At 43.4% G+C, this 27,422-nt stretch overlaps 1 long non-coding RNA gene across 1 annotated transcript; it reads right to left on the bottom strand.

The window, feature by feature from the left end:
* Positions 1-902: 902 nt before the first annotated feature.
* Positions 903-26,540, bottom strand: LOC149434282 (uncharacterized). Its single transcript, XR_016308775.1, has 2 exons — positions 25,868-26,540; positions 903-2,148 (listed from the first exon to the last, which is right to left on the bottom strand). It is a non-coding gene; the product is annotated as an uncharacterized LOC149434282 (long non-coding RNA).
* Between the last annotated feature and the right edge of the window lie 882 nt (positions 26,541-27,422).

The raw sequence follows: 27,422 nt of genomic DNA, 5'->3' as shown, positions 1-27,422 counted from the left end.
CCAAGATAACTGGAAGGACCCAGTACCTCCTGATTTGGACGGATCTCTGTCTGGCCAGGGGCTGCGAAGGCCGAGAGTCCGCAAACACAGTGCCCCCTGAGTAGTCGCCTCAGGGGTGCTCTGAGTAGCACTTGGGTGTGGGACCCCACGTTGCGAAAGAGCACATGGTCACTGAGTTTAAACACTTTTTGCACTGCGCCTCTATGACCGGGCCTTTTGGCCAAGTCCTGGGCAATTTTTTTTCAGTGCACAATTTGGCACGACCACTTTTTTTATTTTTATAGATTTATTTAATTATTTATTTATTTTTTCTCACTCCCACGTTTGTCACTTTTACTTATGTGTGTGTTTTCTTCACAGGATGGAGGGTGTGGGTCCTCAGGCCTGCCCTGAAGTCTAGGGGGAGGATGTGTGGCCTTTTGGTTCCTTCCTCCCCTGATCCCTAGGAGGTTTTTCTCTTCGGGAGAGCCCCCTGACCAAGTACTGGGTGTCTGGCTTCGGCTGGACATAAGGAACGGTGGTCCACCAGGCCTTTTGGCCAGGAGGACCAAATGGGAACCTTGTCCCCATCAGGAGCTTCGTGCCCCGGGGGATCAGGGTAGTGGTCCAACCCCTTCGGGGGTAGGACAAAGCACACCCCTAAGTGCACTTTTTGTGTGGTGTATTGCACTTGCATTTTTTTGTGAAACACTTACGGGTTTTTCGTTGTAGTTTGCACTTTTGCGGACTTTAAAAAAAAAAAAAAAAAATGTGTGTGTATGAATGTGAGTTAGGGACCTTAGACTGTACACCCCTTGAGGGCGGGGACTGATGTGAATGTACAATATATATATGTATGTAAAGCACTGCATCCAATTGATGATGCTATATAAGAACCTGTAACAAATAAAGTGCACAGTCTATTTGCCTTTAATAAATCAACCCCATTGACTGGGCTTTAATATGGCTGATCAACCCAAATTCACAAACAAAATCGTTTTTCGAGTCAAGTTTTTTTAAATAAATACAAACATGCAGAATTTCATGAGGAAAATGTAACATATATTAGATTTACATCCTTTGAGATATCTTCATGAAGAACAGGTATACAAATGTATGTGATGTTTCATTTATACTTCATAAAGGCTGATGTAAAAGTGGCTACTTTGGGAGGATTTATGGTGTTTTAGGGGTTCTCATAGATACTTGGGTCCAGGGGCGGACTGATCATTTGGAAACTCGGGCACTGCCCGAGGGCCCGGGGTCAGTAGGGGGCCCCATGAGATGCCCCTGGTACCTTTTTCATAGGCTTTTTTGAGTTTGGGCAAGGACACAGGGGCCCCATGATCCCCTATTGCCCGGGGGCCCCATGAGTTGTCAGTCTGCCCCTGCTTGGGTCTACGTTAAAGTGTAAAGCTTTTTTTTTTTTTCAGTTTGTATGGAGTAACTAATGGTTAAAACCTTTGTTAAGATGTTTTTTTCCATTTGTGTCCCATTGGGGATATTTCCCTTTAGGTCCTGCTACGGAGACACAACAGGAAGTAAGAGTAAATCTCCCCACAATGAGGGGAAATCCTTTATTAGACATTTGTTCCAAAACAGATGTCCTCACTGGTATATTTCCCATCTTCTTGTCACAGCTGCAGAATTTTGGGTTTCCCTTCAATTTCCGTCTCAGTGACAGTGGTCACCAGGATAAATAGAGAGGGTGAATCTCCCTAACTGGGACACTGAAAGCAAGAAGGGTAACCCTCCCACCACTGCATCCAAAATTAAAGAAACAAAATGTCATGTCCTTCTATTTATACCGCACAAAGTCCTTCACATTTCACAAATGGAGGTAGATAAGTCAGTATAGAACTGTAAACATCGACTCTCAGTCGAATCCTTCATGTGGGTCGCAGATTCCGCCATCTTGAAATGTTGGAAACCAGTTGAATCTTAGATCACAGCAATGTCCTCTGCTAGGTCTCCGCTCATATTCCTTCAATTTTTTTATCATTCTATTTTTTTAAAGTCCAGCAGAAGCCATAAATGCAGAACTATCAGAGCCTTGAAATTTCCAAAATGTCTTCCTTCTTGATTGCTCATTCAAGGAATTTCCTGACTTCTGGGAGGTGCAAAGGATTTTCAAGTATATGAAAAGTGTTCTATAGCTTTTGCTCCTTCCTGGAAAAGAGACGAAAGAAAATAAAGAAATAAATAAATACTTAATGTACATAGTAAAAAATTAAGTATGAATTTTATCAGTAAAGTTGCTCCTAAGGAACGATGAAAGGGAACAGGGAAGGAAGGTAGGTAAGGGAACAGACAGGAGGAAGAAAATGGGAACATGAGGAAGGACACGAAGGAAGGAAGGTAGGTAAGGGAACAGACGGGAGGAAGAAAATGGGAACATGAGGAAGGACACGAAGGAAGAAAGGTAGGTAAGGGAACAGAATGGAGGAAGAAAATGGGAACATGAGGAAGGAGACGAAGGAAGGAAGGTAGGTAAGGGAACAGAATGGAGGAAGAAAATGAGAACATGAGGAAGGACATGAAGGAAGGAAGGTAGGTAGGGGAACAGAATGGAGGAAGAAAATGGGAACATGAGGAAGGACACGAAGGAAGGAAGGTAGGTAGGTAAGGGAACAGAATGGAGGAAGAAAATGGGAACATGAGGAAGGAGACGAAGGAAGGAAGATAGGTAATGAAACAGAAGGGAGGAAGAAAATGGGAACATGAGGAAGGACATGAAGGAAGGAAGGTAGGTAAGGGAACAGAATGGAGGAAGAAAATGGGAACATGAGGAAGGACATGAAGGAAGGAAGGTAGGTAGGGGAACCGAATAGAGGAAGAAAATGGGAACATGAGGAAGGACACGAAGTAAGGAAGGTAGGTAAGGGAACAGAATGGAGGAAGAAAATGGGAACATGAGGAAGGACACGAAGGAAGGAAGGTAGGTAAGGGAACAGAGGGGAGGAAGAAAATGGGAACATGAGGAAGGACATGAAGGAAGGAAGGTAGGTAAGGGAACAGAATGGAGGAAGAAAATGGGAACATGAGGAAGGACATGAAGGAAGGAAGGTAGGTAGGGGAACCGAATGGAGGAAGAAAATGGGAACATGAGGAAGGACACGAAGTAAGGAAGGTAGGTAAGGGAACAGAATGGAGGAAGAAAATGGGAACATGAGGAAGGACACGAAGGAAGGAAGGTAGGTAAGGGAACAGAATGGAGGAAGAAAATGGGAACATGAGGAAGGACACAAAGGAAAGAAGGTAGGTAAGGGAATGGAAGGGAGGAAGAAAATGGAAACATGAGGAAGGTAAGGGAATGGAAGGTAATTGTTGGAAGGAATTATGCTTCTATGGGTGGTGTCAGTGGGAGGAATAGTGCCCCATTGTTGGTGTCAGTGGAAGGAATTATGCTTCTATTGGTGGTGTCAGTGAGAGGAATAGTGCCCCTTCATTGGTTTTAGTGGGAGGAATAGTGCTCTGTTGCTGGTGTCAGTGGCAAGAATTATACCCCCATTGCCAGTGTCAGTAGGAGGAATAGTGCCCCATTGTTGGTGTCAGTGGAAGGAATTATGCTTCTATTGGTGGTGTCAATGGGAGGAATAGTGCTCCTTCATTGGTGCTAGTGGGAGGAATAGTGCTCTGTTGCTGGTGTCAGTGGGAGGAATAGTGCTCCGTTGCTGGTGTCAGTGGGAAGAATAGTGCCCTATCATTGGTGTCAGTGGGAAGAATAGTGCTCCGGTGCTGTGGTCAGTGGCAAGAATTATACCCCCATTGCCAGTGTCAGTAGGAGGAATAGTGCCCCATTGTTGGTGTCAGTGGAAGGAATTATGCTTCTATTGGTGGTGTCAATGGGAGGAATAGTGCTCCTTCATTGGTGCTAGTGGGAGGAATAGTGCTCTGTTGCTGGTGTCAGTGGGAGGAATAGTGCTCCGTTGCTGGTGTCAGTGGGAAGAATAGTGCCCTATCATTGGTGTCAGTGGGAAGAATAGTGCTCCGTTGCTGTGGTCAGTGGCAAGAATTATACCCGCATTGTCAGTGTCAGTAGGAGGAATAGGACTGGATAAAGGCAAGCAAAGGGCAGCATCCGGCCCCCGGGCCGCAGTTTGGAGACCAGTTTTCTAGACCATTCTAAACACTCATAACAGCGCACGCCGCCTACTTTTGTTACTCAAAAAAAATAGGTTTGCCACAACCTGAGCAAACAAGTGAGAGGTGTTGGATCTACTTTGAGCCGTCCTTCCCGCAGATGTTTGCAGACACGTGTAAGATTATAGGATTATATGGAGAAACATTTACTCATACACTTATCATTACATAACAAAGCCAACTTTATTTGTTCTGAACACAGTGTTTCCTGTACTCGGTGCCCATACAAGTACTTTGTCGCAGGCTTTGCCAAGTACGAATGTGGAAGAAGAGATTTAAAGAAAGCAATTTGTAATACACATAATCCAAAAATTTACATGAGCGTTTTATTCTGTCATGCTTTGTTTTGAAGGCTGAACCTGAGCATTAGCCGTTAGATGAAGGGAATGAGGACGTGCGGTCGGGTTGGCAAGCTCACAACACTATTAGAATATTGGAAATGTAGTATAGCTAAGTACTTAAAGGATAACTACCCCCAAGGAAAAAAATAATTATATATTGTAGCTTAATGGTCTTTAGACGTGACGGCTGCATTAGTTTTCTGTTTTAAAAGCCCACAAACCTTTACTCAAAGCAGAATTCCAGTTAAAATTTTTATTTTCCCATGCAGTGGGGCTGTGCCAGCACTGCATGGGCTAACTGCTCATTTTGTCCAGGGGCTCAGGGTAAAGCTATATTTACTCCATCCTCTGAACCTCTGGAAAACCACCCTCCCCCATGTCCGGTGGTGGACTGTTCCTGATGTCCTCATGTCTGGAGCTAGACTGTGGGCGTGATGACATCATGAACAGCCCCCATTTACAAGACAAGGGGGGGGAGCAGGAGCAGCAGGGGCCAGTCTTGTGCTCGGAGGATTGGCAGATAAGGTAAGTATATCTATGCTTACTGAACCCCTAGACATAAATGAGCATTTTATTCATGCAGTGTGGACACAGCCCCACTGCATGGGGAAATAAAATTTTTGCCTGGAGTTTTTCTTTAAAGTGTTTCTAAACCTCAAACCCTGCATTCACTATATCCGCTCTCCCCGGACCCTGCATTCACTATATCTGGTCTCCCCGGACCCTGCATTCACTATATCTGGTCTCCCCGGACCCCGCATTCACTATATCCGGTCTCCCCGGACCCCACGTTCACTATATCCGCTCTCCCCGGACCCCGCGTTCACTATATCCGGTCTCCCCGGACCCCGCGTTCACTATATCCGGTCTCCCCGGACCCCGCGTTCACTATATCCGGTCTCCCCGGACCCCGCGTTCACTATATCCGGTCTCCCCGGACCCCGCGTTCACTATATCTGGTCTCCCAGGACCCCGCGTTCACTATATCTGGTCTCCCAGGACCCCACATTCACTATATGCGCTCTCCCTGGACCCCGCGTTCACTATATCCGGTCTCCCCGGACCCCGCGTTCACTATATCTGGTCTCCCCGGACCCCGCATTCACTATATCCGGGCTCCCCAGACCCCGCATTCACTATATCCGGGCTCCCCGGACCCTGCGTTCACTATATCTGGTCTCCCCGGACCCTGCGTTCACTATATCTGGTCTCCCAGGACCCCGCGTTCACTATATCTGGTCTCCCAGGACCCCGCGTTCACTATACCTGGTCTCCCCGGACCCCGCATTCACTATATCTGGTCTCCCAGACCCCGCATTCACTATATCTGGTCTCCCCGGACCCCGCATTCACTATATCTGGTCTCCCAGACCCTGCATTTATTATAACTGGTCTCCCTGGATCCTGCATTCACTATATCCGGTCTCCCAGGACCCTGCATTCACTATATCTGGTCTCCCAGACCCTGCATTTATTATATCTGGTCTCCCCGGACCCTGCATTCACTATATCCGGTCTCCCAGGACCCCGCATTCACTATATCTGGTCTCCCCGGACCCTGCATTTATTATATCTGGTCTCCCCGGACCCTGCATTCACTATATCCGGTCTCCCAGGATCCCGCATTCACTATATCCGCTCTCCCCGGACCCTGCATTCACTATATCCGGTCTCCCAGGATCCCGCATTCACTATATCTGGTCTCCCAGACCCCGCATTTATTATATCTGGTCTCCCAGACCCCGCATTTATTATATCTGGTCTCCCAGACCCTGCATTTATTATATCTGGTCTCCCAGACCCTGCATTTATTATATCTGGTCTCCCAGGATCCCGCATTCACTATATCCGGTCTCCCAGACCCTGCATTTATTATATCTGGTCTCCCACAGTACACGGAAATGCAATTATTTAAGTAAATATAAAATGTTAAATACCTTTTCTCATCAGCAGTATTTAGTAGTCTTGTGACTTCTATCAGTATCTGGCCGAGCACTGTTTAATCTTGTAGGAGGAGATTTAATTCTCCTCTGACTGGCCTATGAGGCTGATTGGCTGTGCGAGTGCTGATTGGCTGTGTCCCGATCACATGCCCCCACCCAAAAAAAAAAAAAAAACTCTCTAACAATACACACCAAACAGTTAATGTGCAGACTTGCCACTGCTGCTCTAACTATGGCAGATGGATTGAGGACAGTAGAAGAAGGGGAGCATCAGAGAAGACAGGATCAAACAGGGTTTTTACACAATGCAGAGGATTAACCCCTTAGGTTCCACAGGGAGTATAACAAGCATGCTTTACTGTATATACAGACTGATTGTACTGTTGTGGGTTTAGTAACACTTTAAGACTTTTTTTTCTTACCAGGGTTCTGAATATACTGCTTTTCTCATTTCAACAGTGAGATTGTTTGAGTGGCAAAAAGAAACAAAATCCTAGTCACGCTGTTTTAGTAAATAGGCTCACATGGGGGTTCACTGTCCGTGTTCATACGCAGGTTTATTTTTCCACCTCCCAGCTGCACCTGTCAGGACGGCCTCTCCATCAATGCGACTCTGGTCAGCATCACTCGTGGTGGAAAATCTGACGTATGACGTTTGTATCAGGGCTTGTCCAAATATTGAATAAAAGTCAGTATTGTTGACAACAGTGTGGGGGGGGGGGAGGGGTTCTCTCATTAACCCTTTCATGACTGGGGGTCATTAGGCACCCAACGCAGCCACCCAGCCAGATAGCTTAGATATATAAACCTCCGGCTGTTTTCAACTAGATCCCATCAGTGCAGGTTAACCCCTCGCCCTCCAGAGGATTAACCACCCCCCCCCCTCCTGACCAGGCCTATTTCTTGCGTTACGGCACTGCGTTACTTTAACTGACAATTGCGCGGTCATGCAACGCTGCACCTAAATGAAAATGACATCCTTTTTTTCCCACGAATTGAACTTTCTTTCAGTGGTATTTTATCACCTGTGAGCTTTTTTATTTTTTGCGCTACAAAAAAAAACCAGAACGACAATTTTGAGAAAAAAACTACTTTTAAATTTTTGCTATTAAACATGCCCAGTAAAAATTTTTTTCTTAAAAATAGAATTTCGGATTAAATTTACGCCAAAATGTATTCTGCAACATGTCTTTGCTAAAAAAAAAAAACAATCCCAATACGTGTATGTTAATTGGATCCTGTCTAAATTGGCCCTAGTATGTGTATGTATGAATGTGAGTTAGGGACCTTAGATTGTACACCCCTTGAGGGTTAGGGACCTTAGATTGTACGCCCCTTGAGGGTCAGGGACCTTAGATTGTACGCCCCTTGAGGGTCAGGGACCTTAGATTGTACGCCCCTTGAGGGTCAGGAATCTTAGATTGTACGCCCCTTGAGGGTCAGGGACCTTAGATTGTACGCCCCTTGAGGGTCAGGGACCTTAGATTGTACGCCCCTTGAGGGTCAGGGACCTTAGATTGTACGCCCCTTGAGGGTCAGGGACCTTAGATTGTACGCCCCTTGAGGGTCAGGGACCTTAGATTGTACGCCCCTTGAGGGTCAGGGACCTTAAATTGTACCCCCCTTGAGGGTCAGGGACCTTAGATTGTACGCCCCTTGAGGGTTAGGGACCTTAGATTGTACGCCTCTTGAGGGTCAGGGACCTTAGATTGTACGCCCCTTGAGGGTCAGGGACCTTAGATTGTACGCCCCTTGAGGGTCAGGGACCTTAGATTGTACGCCCCTTGAGGGTCAGGGACCTTAGATTGTACGCCCCTTGAGGGTCAGGGACCTTAGATTGTACGCCCCTTGAGGGTCAGGGACCTTAAATTGTACGCCCCTTGAGGGTTAGGGACCTTAGATTGTACGCCTCTTGAGGGTCAGGGACCTTAGATTGTACCCCCCTTGAGGGTCAGGGACCTTAGATTGTACGCCCCTTGAGGGTCAGGGACCTTAGATTGTACGCCCCTTGAGGGTCAGGGACCTTAGATTGTACGCCCCTTGAGGGTCAGGGACCTTAGATTGTACCCCCCTTGAGGGTCAGGGACCTTAGATTGTACGCCCCTTGAGGGTTAGGGACCTTAAATTGTACGCCCCTTGAGGGTTAGGGACTGATGTGAATGTACAATATATATGTAAAGCGCTGCGTAAATTGATGGTGCTATAAAAGTACCTGAAAGAAATAATAAATAATAGTAATAATAAATAAATTGGTTTACGTGAAAGTTACAGCCTTTACAAATGGCGGTATAGATACTGGAATATTTTTTTCTACTAGTAATGGCAGCGATCAGCGACTTATAGCGGGACTGCGGTGAGCATTCTGACACTGAGGGGGGAACTTTCTTGGTGTTACTGACATCCCCAGTGACACCAATACAGTGATCAGTGCTAATAAAAAGCACTGACCCTGTAATAATGGCACTGGGCAGGAAGGGGTTAACATCTGGGGTGATCAAAGGGTTAACTGTGTGCTGGGTGTGTGCTTTACACTGAAAGCACACTGCTATGCAGAGCCATACAAAGCAGAGTGCAGGAGCTGACAGGGGAGAGATCTGTATTGTTTACATACAGGTCTCTCCCCCCGTTGGTGATACACGGCGGTCACCCAGTGATCGACAGGTGAGGCCGCCAATGGCGCCACAGGTAAAGCGCACGCGCACCCTACCCGGAGATGCAAACTCACCTATATATACGTGATTTTGCCCACCCCGCCACCCTGTAGAAGTATTTCTGCTACAGGGCAGTGGGAAAGCGATTAAAGAGTAACTCCATTTTTGTTGAAAAAAAACAAAACTTCCCCTCTGAGTGATCTATGTGTATTGCAGGGATTTGTACAATTTTTGATGCAGATTCCTAGCTGAAATAACTGCACATGGACACAACAACAACAAAAACAGAGTGAACCTGTATGGAAGTGATTTTAACATTAACAATCACCTGCAGGACTGTAATGAGGAAAGTGGCAGGGTCTGCATCCCTTTAGATGTCCTTTGGGAGTATCTCACCCGAAAATGACATTTTTGTTGCAGGAGATGCCAAAAATCTGACTTGTAGCTTAGTGCTGACTTCCGGGAAAACCAGTGAGCCAATCACACAAGCAGGAGATGAAATTTCTGGGGGGGGGGGGTTTCTGTATACATACTACACTGTATGTACAGAACACCTCCAGGTAGCCATTATGCATGTTACAGAAAGTGACAGAGCTGCAGCTTGAATAGAAAAGGTAATTTGAATACCAATTAATTACAATATGACTTGTGTACCATTGTGAACACTTTTTTTTCTTGCCACAAAGTTGGAGTTACCCTTTAAGGGACTGTGGTTTCTGTAGAGCACGAGAAGGCAAACATAGCATTCAAATTCTATCTTTTTTTTATTTCTTTTTGTTTTCACATTCGCAAACAAATAAACAAATACTATGCAAACATATTCACAAACAAATAAACAAATACTATGTTGTTTTTTATTTTTGAGGCATGTTTATCAATAGCTGTGCTCTGAATAGGCCATCTGTTCGCATCTATTTTTATTTGCAGACCCATCAGAGAGACAGTCCTGTTTCACACCGGTGTGACAGTTTCAAATCGCACGACAAGCCGTACTCTATTGTCGGCAATGGAACCAGTCAAATCGGTGCAACTCTGATTTTGCGGAGCCGCACCGATTTGAAAAAAGTTTCCTGCACTATTTTTTGTGATTTCATGTGCGACTTGCATAGACCTCTGTGCATGAAGTCGCACAGATATCTGTCAAGTTGCACATGAAGTCGCGACCTCTGTGCATGAAGTCAGCGATCGCCGGGTTCCGGCGGGGAATCCCCGGGCCGGGATCCGGTGATCGACACCTGTAGCCACCAATGGCGGCACGGATAGAGCGGCACAGGTGCAGGCACATACATATATATATATACACACACATACATGTGATTTTTTGCAATTCCTGAGCCTCCGAGTCCTGTACTGCCACTTCTGCTGTACTTAATCATAGTATAATTTGTACAGTAGTGCTTCTACAATGCCTAGTAAGGTGTTGCGGCTTGTCAAGGCTAAGGAGAACCAGTCATGCAAGAATCCGAATACTCAGAGACGAATTTTATAGGTTATTTACCTATAAAGTTTCTCATGCATTCCAGCATTCCCAATACATTAATAAACGCGGCTCAGGTTTTGAATGTCATACCTGCAGGCCATCCATGGCCTCTATCAAGCCTGTCCAAAAAAAATCCTCCTTTCCATCTGGCCCGAAATTAGGGGTGCATCCCCAGCTTTGTAGTAATGAGCACTCTGGCGCAATCAAAACCTGCACTGGGGTCTACTGCACCCATGAACGTGGGGTAACATCTTGCCCGAAGGTATGCTCACCAATGCCCAGGACCAGGAGGAGGCTGCCTTCATGTGAGGAATCAAACATTAAGGCAGTTCCCTGACTCAGAGACGAGCCGCATTTGTGCAGAAAAAATTTAGAGTTCCTCTGTCCCATGTCACTACACACTTGTAATTGAGATGTTTGCATTAGGAGGCATGTGCAGAGCCTGTACCTACGCCACCAGTCCAGCGCCCTCTGTTACCTTACTCAGTAGCCAACCACCTAGCGGGCCCCCCCCACATGGAAGAGAAATATATTTGAAACATATTTTTAAATTATTCTTCCCAAATATATTGACATATATTTGAAATACTACAATTTTGGCCATATTCAATATATTTCAAAATATATTTCAATAAATATTTATATATATATATACTGTTTGTTAAAATGCGTTTTTATTACAAAATGTATGAAAAATAATTTTAAAAATAAAATTTAAAATATACTGTATGTCTTTAAAAATACAAATCTTATTTAAAAAAAATTGCATTCCAAAAATGTAGATTTGTATTTTTAAAGACATACAGTATATTTGAAATGTGTTTTTAAAAATATTTTTGCATATATTTTGTAATAAAAACTCATTTCAACATAATATATATATATATATATATATATATATATATATATATATATATATATACATATACATACACACACACACACACATATATATATATATATATATATATATATATATATATATATATATATAATGTATTGATTGATTGATTGAAATATATTTTGAAATATATTGAATATGGCCAAAATTGTAGCATTTCAAATATATGGCAATATATTTGGGAAGAATATTTTTAAAAGATATTTCAAATATATTTTTCTTCCATGTGGGTATTGACTATCTTCTCAGTTTAGTAGCAACATCATAGACAGCCCTGTGTGAAGCATTAAAGGATAAGTTAACCTTTTGAAAAAAAATAATGAATGCACACAATATATTTTAAATTTATTTAAAAAAATATTTTTCATACATTTTGTAATAAGAACGCATTTCAACAAACAGTATATATATATATATATATATATATATATATATATATATATATATATATATATATATATATAAATATGTTGAATATGTATGCCAAAATTTCAGTATTTCAAATATATTTCATTATATTTGGGAAGAATATATTTCAAATATATTTTTCTTCCACATGGGCCATGCATGCTCTTTAACTCTCTCCATCCCGTACCCTGTGATCATGCCTTGAATCTCCATAACACGTCTGCTCCCAGTGACTGGAGGAGACGGAAAACTAGAGAGAAAGCCAGAGCAGTGACCACCACGCTACAGGAGGACCTGTCACCCAACCGGGTACCAACTAAAAAACGACTGGTTGCTGTAGCTGTTGTACTCTTCAGTCATCCATGGCAAAAACCTCCTCTTATTTACCTTTCCGAATTAACCTTTTGTAGCAATGTTACTCATACCCCATTAATGCTTTTACAGACCCAGGTTCTTTGGGATACGCCAGAACCCAACATGCACCCCTGTCAATAACTTCAGACCAGGCCTGAAGCAGTTGGAACAACTTTACTGGAAATTTTGCATAGCAGTTACAGCAAAGTGAAATGTCCTTTCCCTAACTAACAATGATTGCGGCTGCCCCAGCATACCTGCACAGGTGGAGCCCTTAATGGTAAAGTCCATACTTAGGAAATCCAGAGTGGTAGGGTCCATAACAACAGTGTCCCAACAAGTCAGCGTCTGTGGAGCAGACAACAGGTCCCAGCAACACTTTTCTTCAATAGTTCCCGTACCCTGGTGAACCAGACCTCTCTCCTTTTATAATCCTACAAATTTACACAGAGAGCAAAAACATTAACCCCTTCTCCCTGACTTGGGGAGCCAAGCTGGCTAGCTAACTCACAGCAGGCAACCTGTCTACTGCAGCAGTGGCTGAGCTCGGCTTTGTGCGACAGAAGAAAGGTGCACCATGTGTAGGTTTTGAATGAGCCGGAGCGCGTGTTCCTACAAAGCTAGGAGGGTGTGACCAATGTCTAATCATGTATCCTGCCATCCAGGCGGGAGGGGGTCGCCTACAAGGGAGGTTTTCCGGCAAGTTTTGGAGAGGCCGAAGATATCCTACAGGTATGACATTGAAAAAATAAAACCTGAGCCAGTATTGTCAATGAGCTGAGGATTATGGAATGCATGGACATTCTCAGCGCGGCGATCGGTGGTGCGCTGTGTCCCTCGGACACAGCGGATCACCGATCCACGGAAAGAGCCAAAGATGTCAGCTCAGTTATGTGATCAACTGTGTCCAATCACAGCTGATCACATATAAACAGGGAAATGCCGGTTATCGGCATTTCTTTCCTCTTGAGCTTTCACGCTGACAGCTCGAGAGGAGAGGAGAGGAGAGCCGATAATCGGCATTCCGTGGAGGGGACATGTACACTGATCATCAGAGCAATGATGATCAGTGTGCCCTGATGATCAGTATAGCCCAGCAATGGGCAAACTACGGCCCGCGGGCCGTATACGGCCCGGCGGACCTTTTAATCCAGCCCGGCGGACCTTTTAATCCGGCCCGCGGAGCTAGGCTCCTCTCACAGTCCGCCCTGAAGACCGGTGTAGCATGAAAATCTGTCTCCTATGAGGATCTGTTCCCCTCGACGTATCTGCGCATGTGCCGGAGATCGCCGATCGGCTTCTCATGCCTGAAACTGGCACATGCGCAGATACGTCAAGGGGGACAGATCCTCATAGGAGACAGATTTTCATGCTACATCGAACGGCGCGGGAACATGGCGAGAGGAACGCGCGGAGCAAAGGTAAGTGAATTGACACAGGGGGGACTTGGGGACTTAATATGGGGGATGAATTAATATGGGGAATGAATTACTATATGGGGGATGAATTACTATATGGGGGATGAATTACTATATGGGAGATGAATTACTATATGGGAGATGAATTACTATGGGGGATGAATTACTATATGGGGGATGAATTACTATATGGGGGATGAATTACTATATGGGGGATGAATTACTATATGGGGGATGAATTACTATGGGGGATGAATTACTATATGGGGGATGAATTAATATATGGGGGATGAATTAATATAGGGGGGATGAATTACTATATGGGGGATGAATTGCTATATGGGGGATGAATTACTATGGGGGATGAATTACTATATGGGGGATTAATTACTATGCTTACTATGGGGGAATATTACTATACTTACTATGGATGACACATACACATCATTCATCTACTCTTGGTCCGGCCCCCGGGTCCAATATATGAACCCATGCGGCCCTCAAGTCAAAAAGTTTGCCCACCCCTGGTATAGCCCCAGCAGTGCCACCTGTGAGTGTCCATCAGTGCCAGCTATCAGTGCCACGTGCCAGTGCCCATCAGTGCCACATCAATGCCACATATCAGTGCCTACCAGTGCACATCAATGCCACATATCAGTGCCCATCTGAGCTGCCTTTCAGTGTCACCCATCAGTGCCAGTCAGTGCCACCTATCAATGCCAATCAGTGCCACCTATCAGTGCTGCCAATCAGTGCCAGCTATCAGTGCCAGTCAGTGCCGCCTATCAGTGCTGCCAATCAGTACCAGCTATCAGTGCCAGTCAGTGCCGCCTATCAGTGCTGCCTTTCAGTGCCACCTACCAGTGTCCATCAGTGCAGCCTATCAGTGCCCATAACTGCAGCCTCATTATCGCACATCAGTGAAGGAGAAAAATCACTTATTTACACAATTTTATAACAAAAACTAAGAAAAAAGGTTTTTTTTTCTCTAAATGTTCAGTGGTTTTTGGTTTGTTTAAGAAAAAATAAAAAAAGAGGTGTTTAAATACCACCAAAATAAAGCTCTGTGACAAAAAAATTATAAAAATTTCATATGGGTACAATGTTGCATGAACGCGCAATTGTCATTCAAAGTATGACAGTGCTGAAAGCTGAAAATTGGCCTGGGCAGGAAGGGGGTGTAAGTGCCCTGTAGGCAGGAAGGGGGTGTAAGTGCCCTGTAGGCTTGTGGTTATAGTGGAACTTTAGTCAGAAAATTAGGTCCTGCTAGATCACTTCATGCTGGCCCCTTTTGCAGATACGGCTATGTAAAACATTTTAAAAAAGTGCCTCTACTGTAACAAATCCAGTAATACACCATCTCACCCTGCTCTGCACATGCTCAGTTGTTTGGGACTGTGCCTATAATGTAGAGGCCGATCTGCTGACAGCCTAAAGATTTTCTGCTGCTCAGGACTCTGAGCTTCAGCAAAATGACCGCCTCCAGCTAATAGAAACAGGAGCAATGCTGGAGGCAATGTGCAGCACACACTCATTTTGGTAGCATTATTAATGTGAAATGTGTGTTCCTTTGTTAAAGAACATTCATGTTTATCAAATTGTTATGGATAAAGTTCCACTTTATTACAGTGTAGAGACTATAGAGACTTTATTGTAAAGTTTTTGTTTCTTTGAGTTCATTTTTCTATCTTTTGTAAACAATTTAAGAAAGCTTCATTGTAATTTTCTTTCAAGGCGAAATCAATATTAATTTGATGCGTTCCCGTGGGGCCCTTAAACAGCATGGGACCCATAGGCCGGTGCCTACTCTGCCTATCTGGTTCATCTCTATTACGTGGAGGGCGAGAAGATTAGTTGTTTGGAGAACATAGATAACATTGTTATTCTGTTGAAAATTATTCTTGCCCTGAGAGATGAAAGCTAATGCAACCACCACATCTAAAAAGCTTCAATATATTACATTTTTTTATTTTGGGTTTACTTTTTTAAGCAAACCTTGTTGGGTGTTCTGGACAAGTCATTCAAGGTGAAACTATACTTTGAGAACACATTAAAACTAATTCTAGGTTTCAGTAAAGATTTCATAATTAATAAAACATATATAGTACCTTCTCTTTTCACTTATGAAGCAAGCCTTTGTATTCTTGTTTTTGAGATTGTGAGCTGGTTTCTCCAGGGAATTGAAATGTAGCACCAAATAAATAAATAAGAAAAAAAAAAATAAAAAAAATACTTCATTAAGATTTGAAATTTTCAGATACATTCAAGCTGCCATTTAGAAAAAGAAATGTCAACTCGTGGATGTCTCTAGGTTGAGGACCAGCAACAAGCATCTCAATGAATTAACAGTCATCAGCTCAATCCAAGCCCATAGATGATACTTCCAACTCTTCGTAAGAGACTTCCAAATTGAAAGTATACCAGAATATCCAAAACACCACACTGAGCCCTAGGACGGCAGCCCCGGTGTAGATTAAAAAGTCCCAAAAACTCAAGTTGGCGAAAATCCCCAGAGCGAGTAAAATGATGCCGGCAAAGTCAGCCAACAGAGCCAAAACCAAAAGGAACCAACAGCGACCGGTCAAGTCCGAACATCTCACGGTCCTAGACATCGTTTCCAGATGTGCGAGGGACAGGATAGAACTTGTTGCTTCTGTTGTCTCTTCATCAAATAATATGGAGCAATTTATAAGTTGTTTATATACAGTGACACAACGCATGCCTTGACATGGATGAGCTGTGTCAGCCTTGAAAAACCTGACAGTCACCTCAACGTGCTTATGAAAACAACATTCCTGGACACAAGCTATGTCAACGTGTTTTAGGAACATCACATCTTGTAACAGAGATACAAACTGTATTCATTGGCTACCACTTTGGAATTTGAGATTCGTGGTGGTGATGAAGCTAGAAGTAAGCTAGTAAAGTTTGAGGAAAAAAAACAATAACGGCAAATAAAAAAACAAAAACATGTCAATACAATATGGTGTTTGCAAATGGAAAAAAATATATTGGCACCTTCCCAACATAGCTATCTCTGGATTGTAGGATTGGAATGTTGTAAAAAACAAACTAAAGATATGGCAAAACAACATCTCTATCCAGAAAATAAATAGAAATCTTACCCATGGCTCTTTTCAAAGTGGACCTTTCAGCAAGATTACAAGTCCGCATAACTACAATTTAAGCTTGGGCTCAGTCTGAACCCAATTTCATCCAAACTCGGAAATTGGCCATCATTGCTGGGCCAATCTGGGTCAGCTGTGGCTTGGGGAGATTCCCCAACCCACAGCTGACATACACATAGGGACAGGAATATTCTTGACATCAGTGACCTAATATGAGCACATAGCCATATTAAAGTGGTTATAAAGGCTCAAGATTTTTAGAGGGGTGTCCCAATACTTTTGGCAATACGCATGAAGGTAACAAAAAAAACCTTCTGTGTGCAGCTGCCCTCTCCCAGCCCCCCTAATACTTACATGAGCCTCGGCAACCAGGGGACTCTCCATCCTCATTGGCTGAGATAGCAATTGACAGCCAATGGCTACCGCTGCTGTCAACCACAGCCAATGAGGAGAGAGAGACCAAGTCGTGGCTCTGTGCGTGAATGAATATGCATAGTAGCAGCTCGTGAGTGAGCCTGCTTGAGTGCCCCCATAGCAAGCTGCTTGCTGTGGGGGCACTTGGCAGGAAGGAGGGGCCAGGAGCATCAGCGGGGGACCGCAGAAGAGGAGGACTGGGGCTGTTCTGTGCAAAACCATTACACGGATCAATTAAGTATAACATATTTATCATTTAAAAAAAAACAAAAGAACTTGCCTTTAATATCACTTTAAGTCAGTGTCATATGACCATATTAGGTCAATGATGTCATAAGAACCCCCCCCCTCACCTTTTGTGCAGCTGTGTGACAGGAAATCTCCCACCCTTAGCTCATTGGCCCAGCAATGAAAGCCAACTTCTGGGTTTGGACTGAAGCCAAGCTCATCTCTAGTCACGATATACAGCAAAAGTATAATTGTTTTGGAGAAAAATGTACATTTCATCATTAAAAAGTCTTAAGATCCAGTCCAGTGACTTTGCCACGGCTGAGATGATGTCATCTGTCTGCAGGTAGGAGGAAGCATGTCCTCAATCTCCTTTTCCTCCACAGTGATTAGACATGTTACAAGTTGAGTGGAAGGGGCTGATGCATGTCATGCTTTTGTGAACACAGCCATGAACTTGAGCTGTGTGTGAGTTGTGTGCTGGGTCGTCAGTGTGTGTTGGAAAATCTCTGTGGCCACTGAGGGCCCGTTTTCTTTTTCTTAAAGACAGGAAACAGTCATTTTACCACATGCGTACAGCTTTACAACATAGCCAGAACCAGCCAGTCAAGAGCTTTTATTCCTGCAGATGTCATGAGGCCAAACAGATGAGTTGTCACCTAGCATTCCTACCGGAAGGTCTGTCTCTCTATAGCCAGCCATACACTAGTAGATTTCTTTCATTCAGCCTGCAAACTGAAGTAAAGACATCTAACAGATTCCTCCATCCACACTGGCCAGCATGGATGGACGAATCTTCCTTCTGGGACATTGTATTCTGACAGCTGCAGGAAGCGCCTGGCAGAATAATCGAACAGCTGATTGGCTGCAGTCACTTTTCTGCTTACAATTTTCCATCTGGCTCCTTCAATTTAGACAGAGCCAACCATGGAGCAAATTGTTTTCCCGCTTTATCAGGAACCAGATAAAATTCACAAAGCATAACTAAACCTAATCTCCTCTTGCCCATATATATATATACACACATACACTATATTGCCACACGTATTGAGCCAGCCCTCCAAATCATTGGATTCAGGTATTCAATCCCCTCCATGGACACAGGTGTATACAATCATCACCTAGACATGCAGACGTCTTCTACAAACATTGGTGAAAGAATGGGTCGCTCTCAGGAGCTCAGTGACTCCAAGCGTGGTCCCGTGATAGGTGGTCACCTGTGCAATAAGTCCATCCGTGACATTTCCTGGCTACTAAATATTCCACGCTCAACTGTTAGTGGGATTATAACAAAGTGGAAGCAACTGGGAACAACAGCAACTCAGCCACCAAGTGGGAGGCCACGTCACATGACAGGGCGGGGTCAGCGCATGCTGAAGCACACAGTGCGCAGAAGTCATCAACTGTCTGCAGAGTCAATAGCTAAAGACCTCCAAACTTCATGTGGCCTTCAGATTAACACAACAGTGTGTGGAGAGCTTCATGGAATGGGTTTCCATGGCCGAGTAGCTTCATCAAAACCTTACATCATCAAGTGCAATGCAGTTGGATGCAGTGGTGTAAAGCACGCCACCACTGGACTCTAGAGCAGTGGAGACGTGTTCTATGGAGTGACCAATCATGCTACTCTGTCTGGCAATCCAATAAACGTGTCTGGGTTTGGTGGTTGCCAGGAGAACGGTACTTGCCTGACTGCATTGTATCAAGTGTAATGTTTGGTGGAGGGGGGATTATGGTGTGGGGGTGTTTTTCAGGGATTGGGCTTGGCCCCCTAGTTCCAGTGAATGGAACTCTTAAGGCTTCAGCATACCAAGACATTTTGGACAATTTCATGCTCCTAACTTTGTGGGAAGAGTTTGGGGATGGTCCCTTCCTGTTCCAACATGACTGCACACCAGTGCACAAAGCAAGGTCCATAAAGACATGGAGGAGCCAGTTTGGGGTGGAGGAACTTGACTGTCCTGCACAGAGTCCTGACCTCAACCCGATAGAACACCTTTGGGATGAATTAGAGTGGAGACTGCAAGCCAGGCCTCCTCCCCCGACATCAGTGCCTGACCTGACAAATGTGCTTCTGGAAGAATGGTCCAACCTTCCCATAGACACCCTCCTAAACCTTGTGGACGGCCTTCCCAGAAGAGTTGAAGCTGTTATAGCTGCAAAGGGCGGGGCCAACTCAATACTGAACCCTACGGACTAAGACTGGGAGGCCATTAAAGGTCATGTGCGTGGAAAGGCCGGCCGACCAATACTTTTGGCAGTATAGAGTATATAATTATTTGGGATTTATTCTGCTGCCTAGGCAAGAATAGTGTCTGGGTCCCCCTCCCAGATTCTGCTTGTGCATAGATGTGCCGCAGGGCTTCGGGTCCCTACAACCCAATGGCACATCTACAAGCACAGGTTTTTCCTGCACACATGCAGATATGAGTAGCACAGAAGTCCCAAAACTTGCCCATGCTTGCACACATGCAGGAAATATCCTATGCATGAACAGATGTGTCAAAAGGCTGTATCAGGACCCTTGGACATATCTTTGCACATGCCATAATGGAGGGGGCAGAGCCACAAAAACAGGGGCTGAAGCTCCCCTTTAAGTGCTGACTCCAGAACAACATACTCAAAGAGGTGCTGGGAACTGGAAAACTTCACACAAGTTTAAAGTGAAAGTAAACACAACTTGGTCACTTGTACCTACCGGTAAGCGTATGATATAGCTTAAGCAGGCCATACATTAATCAATTTTCTCTCCTGCAGCCATGGGTTGCAGGGAAGAAAATTGCTCGATTTCCCCATCAACACATTCAGTGTTGATGGGGAAATCAGTCCCATAGAGCTTTGGTGTTCCGACAGCTTGAAGTTTCCCAGTTGGCAAAATACAATGATCACTGCCAGCGGCTACTGCTGCCATCAGTAACTGAACATAAAAAACCCGACAGGCTGATTGTACTGAATTCGATAGCTGGATCAAGCTCAATACAACCAGCCTGCCCATAGATGGAGCTGCTGAACCGGCCACATTTCGATCCATCTATGGCCGACTTTACCTTAGATAAAACGAATATCTCCTAAATGTGCACCGATTAGCAGATATTAACAATTTCTGCAGCCGGTGACGTCACCGGCACATGAGCCCGAAGCTCAGAATTGACGGCACATTGAATAGGTTGTCAATTCAGAGCACTGTGCCATTATTGTGACCAGTTTTTTCTGTTTTTAAAAGACTTTACTACCACTTTAATAGCTCTGCTGAAGCGTCACCCACACAGCAAGACTTCGCACAATGGACACCCAACAGTAGCTCAAACTGTAGAAATACCAATAGGACCAATACACAAAAGCTGGATGAAAAGGCCCAAGATAATATTATTTGTTTGTGAAAAAAAGTAATTTTAAAAAATCAAAATGCGTTTCGGAACATCACTTCCGCTTCACCAGGGCTCAACACAAAATAAAACTTGCATCATGGATTCAGAGAAAACAGAGACTTCACAGATCATTATTAGAACCAGTATTGAACTCTTCTCATGGAGAAGCAACTTGACAGCAGCTGCTGAGCACCAACAAGACTCTGTACCTAAGGGTGTCAAAGTGCACCATTGTGTGTTATTACCTGCTGGGTGTTCCCTGACACCTGCAGATCTCAGAGAATGGCTAAATACTTAGCACCAAGTGAAGCTGCTTAGAATTGAAAGCTTCAGCCCTCCTTATCTGATTACTTCCCCTTGAGTTCCAAACACATATACTGGGTGTGTTACACAACATTGTTATCTGTGCCTCAGTTATGCACTCCTTTATCTCCTTCTCACTTCCTCCTAGTAAAGTATATTCCACCTGCCTACCTGCCCTTACCATAAAGAATTATCAGATTTTCATTTAACATTTTGATGCTACCTGTACATTGTTACAATTCATTTTGCTAATGTTGCAGGCAAGAAAATTGCTTGATTCCCCCTTCAACACAGTCAAGAGGTGATGGGGGAATCTCTCCCACAGAGCCATTGTGTTTGCCCCAGGAGGAGGTGGCAAGAGCCCTCCCCACCAGGAGAACACATTGATTACTACTAGTGGCTATAATAGCTGCTAGCAATAATCACATGTAAACTCTGACAGACTGGTTGTACTCAAGTTGATTGATCGATCAACTTGGGAACATTCAGCGTGCCCATACATGGTTCAACTCTTGGCCGGTCCCTACTGAGCCTGCCAAGATTTGAACCATCTATGGCCAGCTTAACTGTGTAATGCTTTATAGTGTAATAGTTTACATACTCCATTTGTAATTATAATGACGCTTGTTGGTGACCCAGACTGACCTGACTACTTTCTTGCCTGCCACCTGCCCACAACCTCTACCAAGACCTGACCCTTCTTCTGCTTAGCATTTCATGTAAAGTCTCCACACTATAGCTAATTTGTTCCAACTACCCCCAAGTTGGAAAAGTGACCTGGTGACAGCTTGCATGGCAGAAAAACCAAATCTAAGGTTTCCACCATCAGGAGCTCTAATGAAGACCAGCTGTCACTTACATTCTGTGCCTCGGGTGAGCCAGCGTCTCATGCCAAGGGGAACTATAACAGGAGGTTGAATTAATTAAGGATACAGGCCAGGGGCAGACTGAGCATTTGGAAACTCGGGCACTGCCCGAGGGCCCAGGGTCAGTAGGGGGCCCCATGAGATGCCCCTGGTATCCTTTTCATAGGCTTTTTTAAGTTTGGGCAAGGACACAGGGGCCCCATGATCCCCTATTGCCCGGGGGCCCCATGAGTTGTTAGTCCACCCCTGGGTACAGGGACCCCTAACTAGGAATCAGAGAGAAGACAACTATATACTTGGAACTGCTGCTATGGATGGAGGAACCCTTGTGATGGAAACCTGCATGTACAATTATGTCTGGATTTTTTTCATTGGGGCTTTTCCCCGTTTTTTTTTTGTCTGAAAACTTTTAATAAAAATATTGAACAAGAAAAAGATGGAAAGGAGTTGCCAAGCTTTTTTGAAGCTAGCAACAATAAAATATAAATAAGAGAAAATTAGTAGACAGTAATAGGGACCAGCAGAGATGCAGCCAAAAACCAAAAAAAGACAAATCCAATGAAGGTGGACCTTGACATGAGATGTAAATGGTTCAGCCTGGGTTTAAATATAATTTCTCATTTAAAACAACTATGTTCTTCACATTGACATTTTATAAATGTATAAAATCAAATGAAAAGGTGCCCTTTTGTTTGTATAAATTGTGTTTAGTAGTGCATTGATATGATTATGATTCTTACAGGGAAGGACTAAAGCAAAGGCATATCTGTTCTACAGCATCTGAGACTTGGTTGACGTGCTCCATAGAACTTCGGTAACCACTGACAGAGAACTGCTGTGTCATGGTGACGTGTGGCTTGCTCCCTTCTCTCTCTCTAACTTATTTTTAACTTCTTTGCACAAAGGTGCTTTTTAGGGTGAAATGTGTAAAAGCTGTATCCTGTGCAGTATAATATACCAAGAAAAGGTTTTCCACCGTCCAGTTTTGCTTGAACCCTTTATTTGTTTAGTGCTTAATTACCAACAAGATGAACCAGACCAGCACCCAGTCAGAGTGGATGGATCCTAAGCGAAGATCCACTTCAGCTACTGTATCTCAGAGTGGTGTGTCAGTTTCTCAGTTGCAGAATATAATGCTCTTCAGAAACCCCCCACACAGAAAATCATGGCCTACCACTTGACTTCCCTGAAGATATTTCTACATAATGCTGCCTCTGTAGAGCCAAAAAATATTTTGAAGGACTCTTAGCATCCTGGACATTACCTGTTTTCCCTGGTGACCTCTGGTAGGCACTACAGGACCATCAAATCATGGGTCAAAAGACTAAAGTGGGCAATACACAAGTAGATTTTTAAATGAACATTCGTATGAAAATTTGTACAAAAATTATCACTACATTTGATGACTTGATGTATATCGATCGAAAGTACTTTTTTGTTTGCTGTCAGCAACGGAATGGACTTTCCTGAACAAAAACCACATTCACTGTTAGAAATTTATTTGAGAAATAGTTCGCCCAAGAAAAAATGTTCATCCTGCTTCTTCAAATATCCAACCATCGATTTGACCCCATTAATGTTTTTAAAAATCAAATGCATGTTCTAAAAGTAGAACTGTAGGCGAAACTTTTTTTTTCTTCATTTTGGATAGAGTAAGGAATGGTCATATCCCTTCTTGGTTTTTTCTTCCACCTGTGTCCCATTGGGAAGATTTCGCTTCACTTCCTGTCCCATAACAGGAATTAAGAGAAAATCCCTGCAAATTAAAGGAATCCCTTGGGTCCCTCAAGGTAATCAGAACTGGTGTCCCCATTGGAAGATTTCCCTATTAATTTTCTAGGGACAACCCAAAATGTGGGATTTTATTTTATTTTCACTTTCGATTATAATGGTAAACTGGTCAAATCAAGAGGGTGAATCACCCTAACAGGGGTGGAGCTAGCAATAAAACCCTGACAGGTGTTCTAATCCATCTCACTCTGTCCAAAACTAAAAAAGTTTTGCCTTTAATTATACTTGTTTGCAGTTAAAATATTTACAGGGCTAAACCAAAACTGGTCATGAATTTGTCAACAAAGGGTGCAGATAAGTCTCTTTATTCCTCTCCACTTTTCTTCATCTTGGTCCAATGGCAGTGGTCAATGGAAATAAGTTCTTGCAAAAATACAAAATAATTCAAAAAGAAAAACTGGACAGTTACAGCTGTTCAAAAGTCCTACCCAGGGGCGGACTGATCATTTGGAAACTCGGGCACTGCCCGAGGGCCCTGGGTCAGTAGGGGGCCCCATGAGATGCCCTTGGTACCTTTTTCATAGGCTTTTTTGAGTTTGGGCAAGGACACAGGGGCCCTATGATCCCCTATTGCCCGGGGGCCCCATGAGTTGTCAGTCCGCCCCTGGTCCTACCTTAACAAAAAATGTGGTATAATGGCACTTAAAACCGGGGTTATGGCTGCCTAATGTTTGCCTTACACCTAAAGAATTTAGTTTGACTGTTCAGTTGGGAAAGTATCAACTATTTGATGGTGCCTTCATTGACTTAATTAATTTGGAACATCTTTTCATTCGAGTACTGTGTCAATGTCTCAATTTTTGTTGACCGAACGCGACGCACTACTTCCTGATTAACTTGTTCATGTGCATAAGACTAGTTATGATTTTTCTCAGAACAAATTCAATTATTCAAAATGTGTTTGTTCCCATTAGATTTAACAGAAATTTGCCATCCTTGTCCTTTTATTTTTTTTTTTGCTGGCAAAACAAATTGTTGAATTGTCCACTCTAACTCTTGACAATCAAACAAATGAAATTCTTCAGGTGTAAGGTCATCTTTAGACTAATTTTTTAAATATCAAATTTAAATGTGTCTGAGCCATATAGAGGTAGAACTCAAGTTGGAATGGTTAAGGTCTATAATGACCGTGCACCATTAAGAATTAGAAAAAAGGAAACCGTGAAAGGATAGTGCGGACGTGGATAGGCTAGACAAAGGGATATGATGGGCAGAAGAAAGAAGTGCTGAAGGCCAAGCTAGGAACCCCCAAAAGTAGAACCTGTTTAGCTCATATCATCTTGGATCTCCCAATATACACATGCAGTGAAGGTTGCTTATTTCTGGATCTACCAACCTTGGGTTGTGGAAATCAGGAGAGGAGTTAGGAGGTCTCTAGCGACTGTGCACCATTAGATATTACAGAAAACTGTGAAAGAATAGAGTTGACGTGGATAGGCTAGACAAAGGGGTATGGTGGGCAGAAGAGAGAGGTGGTGGAGGTACAAGGGAAGGGGCAAGCGGAGAGGAGGAATTGGCCATGGGGCTGCCGAAGAAGACCCAAAATTACAATCTGTTTAGCTCATATCATCATGGATCCTCCAATGTAGACATTTCTCCCTTGTTCGCACTTGCAACGAACATTGCTTATAGCTGGACATACCATCTTTGGATTGTGGAAATCAGGAGAGGGAGTAGAAGGTCTCTAATAGCCATGCACCATTAGGAGTTAGAGAAAAGAAAACCGGGAAAGGATAGAACTGACATGGATAGACTAAACAATGGGAAATGGTGGGCAGATTAGAGAGGTGGTGGGGGTACGAGGGAAGGGGCAGCGGGAGAGGAGGGATTGGGTGTAGGGCCCAGCCAGGAACCCCAAAAGAAGAATCTATTTAGCCCATGGCTCCTTGAGTCCCCACTATATACATATCTCCTTTGTTGTCACCAACACCGAACATTGCTTACTACATATCTGGCTATACCAACCACCAGCACCTGCTCATCTGTTTCTTTTTGAATGAATCTTACCCATTGTATTTGTTTTCTTTTTTGCCCTATGAATGTTTTGTTTGGATGTCTATTTTCCTTGAAGAGCCTATTGTTAGTCATTTTAAAACCTTTCTTAAAATCAATAAAATATATGTAAAAGAAAAGTGTTTGTACATACAATACCTTCAGTTATGGGTGTACAGTTGTGTCCTGTCTTCGTCTCTTGCTTGGTGCATGCCTTTCCAATTGGCACAGCCTTTATGCAATTGTCTTATGTATTTTGGAGAAATGAAGAACTTTATGTGATAAAATGTAAAAAATCAAAAACTGAAACTGCACATTTTTTTTCCAGATGTATCCGAAGCTTTAAGTTTGGCCAGATGACTTCTCAGCCTACAAAATCAGTTCCATCTCCTTGTAGGAGATCCTAATGTTAAAGGTGTACCACAACACCCAAAAAACCAAGCTAAAAGCTATGATGATCGCCCCTGTGTAGATGAGGAAATCCCATATACTGAAACTGGCGAAGATTCCTATAAGCAGCAGAATTACACCAACCAGGTCAAAGATCGCCGCAATATAAAATATGCCTGGACAACGCCCAATAAATTTAGTCAGCTTCATGGTGTTGGTCTGAATTCGGGCGAGAAGGGACTATGGTGACCACATCGCGCAGTGTCCACCGCTTTACTGCTGGTTTTTTTTTCTTCTTTTTCCAGGTATAGCTATTCAAATAGAACACACCTTTGAAAACAATTTAAACACAAGGCATTAACTGTTTAGGCACCTTTGTACGGAACGAGCCTTGAAAAACCTGACGGCTGGCTTAACATAGCTTGAAAGACAGGCTGCTGGCCTCGGGCGATGGCTATAGGTTTATAAATATCTTTGTTGACAGTGATAAAAAATGAACAGATTATTAATAGAAAGTGTAATGTGCCTAGACACTTTCCTGCAGGATTACAGGTACAGGATTATGAACTTCGTTCTGTGTATGACAAGTAGATGTAAACCTTAATTAATTCCTGTTTGTCAACTTTTTTCTTTCATGGTTTATTACTTCTCAGTGCTTCTGATCTCCTGTGGCCTATTTGCAGCCACTTGCTGTCTACATGCAGCGATGGTTCTGCATGGCACTTAAAGCAGAACTCAATCCCACATTTATTTTTTCTCTCTCTAATGCAGGCCATAGATGGGTCAAAAACTGGCCTTTTTTTAAAAAAAAAAAAAATTGGTCGTTCAATTGTCCGACGTTACCACCATTGGTGAGAAAAAAAAAAAAAAAAAAAAAAAAAAAAAAAAAAATCGGCTAATTTTTGTCCCGTCTACGGCCAGCAAATATAATAGTGGAGTGTCCCTGCAGAGAGCTCTGCTATTATATTTGACATTTAAAAGTATAGCAAAGTTGCAACATTGTATCTATTTGTATCCATTTCGGATACAGATGTTTCTATTCGGATACAAATAGATACAATGTTGCAACCGCTATACTTTTAAATGTCAAATATAATAGCGGAGCTCTCTGCAGGGACACTCCACTATTCTATTTGACATTTAAAAGTATTGCCGTTGCAACATTGTATCTATTTGTATCTGAATAGAAACATCTGTATCCGATATGGATACAAATAGATACAGATGTTCTTTTTCTTTGTCTTCATCTTCTTCTATTTCTTCTTCTTGCAGGTCACGGCTCATGCACATTTTTTTAATCGGTAAAAAGATCGGCCGATTTGCC

This window comes from Staurois parvus, unplaced genomic scaffold (assembly GCF_062004578.1).
Source record: "Staurois parvus isolate SC_StPar_1 unplaced genomic scaffold, SC_StPar_1.0 ptg001787l, whole genome shotgun sequence".
In the NCBI taxonomy this organism is placed as follows: Eukaryota; Metazoa; Chordata; class Amphibia; order Anura; family Ranidae; genus Staurois; species Staurois parvus.
This window is presented reverse-complemented; position numbering and strand designations above follow the sequence as displayed.